This window comes from Protopterus annectens, chromosome 3.part1 (assembly GCF_019279795.1).
Source record: "Protopterus annectens isolate FY-2018-M chromosome 3.part1, PAN1.0, whole genome shotgun sequence".
Classification (NCBI taxonomy): domain Eukaryota; kingdom Metazoa; phylum Chordata; order Ceratodontiformes; family Protopteridae; genus Protopterus; species Protopterus annectens.
In genome coordinates, this window is record NC_056732.1 from 1,270,678,058 (window position 1) to 1,270,682,780 (window position 4,723).

The following is a 4,723-nucleotide window of genomic DNA, read 5'->3' on the forward strand; positions in this document are numbered from 1 at the left end:
TAAACATTTGGTTAATTCCAATCCTACCCTTTTTGGCAAGGATGGGAAGATTATTGATACGTATGGGAAAATGTATGCTTTTGCAACTTGGATTTTTAGAATTTTTAATTGTCAAGCTCATATGCTAACATTTATTCTATTTTATTTATTTGTTTGCATTTGTTAAACAGGTAGTGTCCAACTGGGTTGAAAAAAAAAAAAAACATTTTCAGCGGACACCCGGGAGAAAAGCTCCACAACAAAAAGAACATTATTAAGGTACAGGCAGTAAACTTAGTTTAAGTAGTACATTGCTAGCAATATGTAAGTGAAATTTTCTCCATTTCAATATGTAAATGAAATTTTCTCCATTTGTTAAACATCTGTTTGTTTGTTCTGATTTCCTGCCAAGGAGTGTATCATATAACTGATTTAGTTTCCCACCCTCCTTCCCTATTGGTATCTTGTTCTTATACTTGATGGCTATGCAGTTGCCCGCGCCTACTGTAAATTTGATCTGGGACACTCCTCCCAGTCTAGTGTCAATAGCTCATTCTACCTTATACAGAGAGAACATTTGAGAAGGCCAACCCATTTAGTTTCTTAACCTTGAATTATTTCTGGTACTCCTTTCTCCCTTTCCACTTTACTTAAAAAAAATCTACCATTGCTAGAATCTCTTTGTGTTCTGACTGAGTGTGCTACTCAAACAATCTGGAAATAGAGCTGATAAATATATTTTTTGGCACTTTTTAAGTGTTCAGAGTTGAATAAAACAATAATTGAATTCAGCTCAGAATACTGTTTGAATAAATTGCATTTGTTTAAACTGTATTTGCTTTAATATTGCTACAACTCAAGTGTTCTAGCTTACACTGCATTTGAATTGTTTTTTAGTGCTGTTTTAGCTGCTTTTCTGTAAAAAAAAAGTTTTAAGCTGGTTTCCTGGCTTTCTTGTAACTAGTCTAGTCCAGATACAGATTTGCTGTATCCAGGACTCTTTGTAAGCTTATGAGCCCCCCTGAAGCCTTTCTGTGTTGGAGATAAGCCTTCTAGCTTATCAGTGGGAGTGATAAGCACTAGGTAGCCTATCTACCACAACAGGAGTGGTTTCTGGCCCAGAAGCTGTAGTTTATTGGCCATTTGGGCAGATTTTCCATCTCTCAACTTTATGGTTTAAAAGCCCATGTTTGCACTTCTTTCCCACCTTTCCTGTAACTAGTCCAGTCCAGTCCAGATACAGTTTTGCTGTATCCAGGACTGTTTATAAGCTTCTGAGTGGTGCCAAAAAGTCTGCTCTTCAATTTTTCCTTTAGGATCTGCTAGTTCTCTCCTCTCCTGCACTTTTACTAGCTTATTAGTCTAACACTTTACCAGACTTCTTGTAGCAGTTATTGTAGCACACAAAAGTGCTACTAGCACTAAACATTATACAAGGAAATAGCTCCAGTATGTATTATTATTGGCCACCCCTCCAGGCATGTCTAAAGGTCAGTTCCCTGTACTTTCTCCTGTTAACATGGTGACCTTGGGCATCCTGAGGCAAAGTTGCAACTGCCTCATGTACACTGACAACCCTCTACTCTTACCTCCCAACACTCAGACTTGTGAGAGATGTGCATGTATATCTAAATTGGGAGCCATGCCCTCTCCAGCCAAGACCGGAATAGCTGGTCAAGAGGAGAAGTTCAATACTTGTACTATGGAAGGTGGATGTGTGGTTTGTGTTTTTATGTGAATACAGTGCTGGTGTGTGTTCTGGAGGGCTGTGTGTTCCATGTGGTGTGTAACACACAGCCCTCCAGAACACACACCAGCACTACATTCACGTAAAAACACAAACCACAAACCCACCTTCCCGGAAGCTCTCAATAAAAATATACCCAAACAGCAGAGGCCTCCAAGGCAGAAACACACTCTAGCACCACAACACAACACTAATCACGAGACGCATAACTCTCCTAAACAGTGTGCCACTCAACCAAAGCCCCTAAGGCAAAACAGTATGCCCAACACACTAGTCATAGGAGACTCACTAGTGAGGCACACTGATGTCCCACTCACTAGGTTGAATAAGGAGAAAGTAACATTGAGCTGCCTGTCAGGTGCCAGGATCCACCACATAATGCACACAGTCATATCCTTCAACAACATGTACAAATATGACTCTCTCATTGTACATGTGAGTGTGAATGACCTGAGACATACCTCCCTGGACTACATGAAAAGAGACATGGAGGAGCTGTCAGATTATGTAGTCCAGGCGGATATGACCCTAGCCCTGAGCAACATCCTACCATCACCCAGAATGATACCACAGTACAAGCAGAAAATAATTGATTTCAACAATTGGCTGTTTCTGGTGTCATTCCAAGGAGATCCAGTATCTGTCTGCCTGGGATGACATGATTGACAAACCTCGATGCTTTGCCAGAGATGGCCTGCTTCTGTCATACCTAGGCTTCTGGATACTGACCAAGGCTCTTGCCACCCCTATAGTGCCTTTTTTAGGCAGTGTTCCAAAGACCAAATTACTACCGTAACAGCTATAAACAAATGCAATCTGAGGGTCATGCTGCTCAGTGCTAGAAATCTAAATCTTAAAATGCACTCACTTGAAGCACTCCTTAAAATGGAAAACATCGACATTTGTGCTGTATCAGAGACCTGGTTCAAAGCAGCAGAAAGCACCCCTGCACTACCAGGCTATAACTCATTCCACACCTTTCGGCCCAGAACTTGGACTGAAGCTCCAAAGGCGGTGGTGTTTCTATATTCATAAAGGATGCCCACACCTCCAGACTGGTAGCCCAACATAACGCATCCGAGATACTTTAGGTGCAGCTAACATTGGGTAAGACAGCGATTCTGGTCGTAGCCTGCTATAGGTCCCCAACCATGTCCAAAGACTCACACTCCATGTTCCTAAGCACCCTGGAAAATATTAGCATCCAACCTAACACTCTCATACTGGGCGACTTCAACTACCCCTCCATTAACTGGAAAAACTACTCATGTACCAATACACTTGCCTAACATTTCCTGGAATTCATTAATTCCAATGCAGTGGACCAGCTCATTCTTACCCCCACTAGAGGTAGCAACATCCTTGACCTGGTCATTACTACCATGGGTAACTGTTGCTCTACACCAGTAGTCAACTCCTTCCTGGTTAGATTCGACCACAAACTAATCACCTTGGAAATCCACATCCATCCCACCCCCCACCCCTGCAAAGGTAACCACCATGAAAAACGTCTCCAAAGGTAACTTTGGGCTCCTAAAAACAGAGGTGGCTAACTTCATGGCACCCATGCAAATGGAGAATAGTTGCATGACCGCCGAATCATACACAAATGAACATGTACACAAAACACATACACAAAAATATGGATATCGTCATACCCAATAGAACCAAGATGCTCTCCTCCAAAAAAAGGAAGTCAATCTGGTAGTCCCCTGCCATAAACAAGCTCTACAATAGAAGGATGTTTTATTTATTTGCAGATTGTTAACTGGGAAAGTCCATTGGGCTGAAATGAGCCAGTTTTCAAGAGGCCTGGGGAGAAAAGCTCCATATACATTATTACAAAGCTAATATCAACAAAGTTAACAAGTATAAAACAGTTATCAAAACTATTAAAACAAAGTGACATAGAAGATAGTCTTAATATTTGAGCAAGGTGTTGCAACAAAGTATTGAAGTGAAACATAAGTATATTTGGAGTACAAGTATATATTCACTGACAGTTTCATAAGGTGAAAGTAGGAAGAATTAGAGGAGGCAAGTAGAGCAGAGAGTAGTGTTAGGTTGAGTTTTGAGAAAAAAGGGTGAGTTATCTGACCTTTCTTACTTCTCTGTTGAGGTTTGTCAGCCATTTCAGAATGTCTTCCCATGGATCCCCCTCTTTCAATAAAGACTTGCATCAAAATACTTTTGAAAGAGGTTCTACATGGCTATCCACCTATAAAATTTGTGATTCCATCTTGTGATAGTTCTTTTGCTTTGGAAAAATATTAGTAGGAAAGTCATCAGTTCTATTCCCTTAAGTCTGTCTTTTTTTATAGGTTGTTACTAGGCTAATGAACACTAGGGTCCTTATAAGCTTAGCCACACTCCTCAAACCATTTAGGTCCCAATTATCATACTGAGAGACTGCTAGAGAGGTAGCTAAAGATTTGTAGGGAGTGGTGGTAGTTAGAATAATACTGTTTTTACTGACCACCTCTATCCATAAGGGACATGGTGGACAAACTGGTTGTAAATATACACAATTTTCTATTCAATTGTCAAGGTTTCATTTGAATATGGTCAGGGATAAACTCTGTTCTACATGGCTGGGGAGCCTGTTCCATAGTGTGGGGATCCTTTGGGAGACGTATCTGTTTCTCCAGCATTGTTCTGTTTATGCCACAAGTGAAGTTCAGATTCCAGGAGCTAGAGTTGCTGGTGGTGTTTGTTTTGTATATGTGCAACAGATCCATCAAAGCTGGGAAGGAAGAGCCCTGTAAGCCAGGCAAAGATCCCCTCAGAACAGCCTGTAGGAGAATGAATACAGAGATGGAGCCTTTAGACGACATAATATTCAGGCCCTAAATTCTCCTGGTGGGGCACCTTTGTGAGTGTTCCAGTGGTTGTAAGTGTCTGCTTAGATACATGCCAAAAGGAGCATTGTATTCAAGGACATGTCTGATAAGAGCTGAGTAGAGAGGTACTGTAACTTCCTTGAAACTGGATGCCATA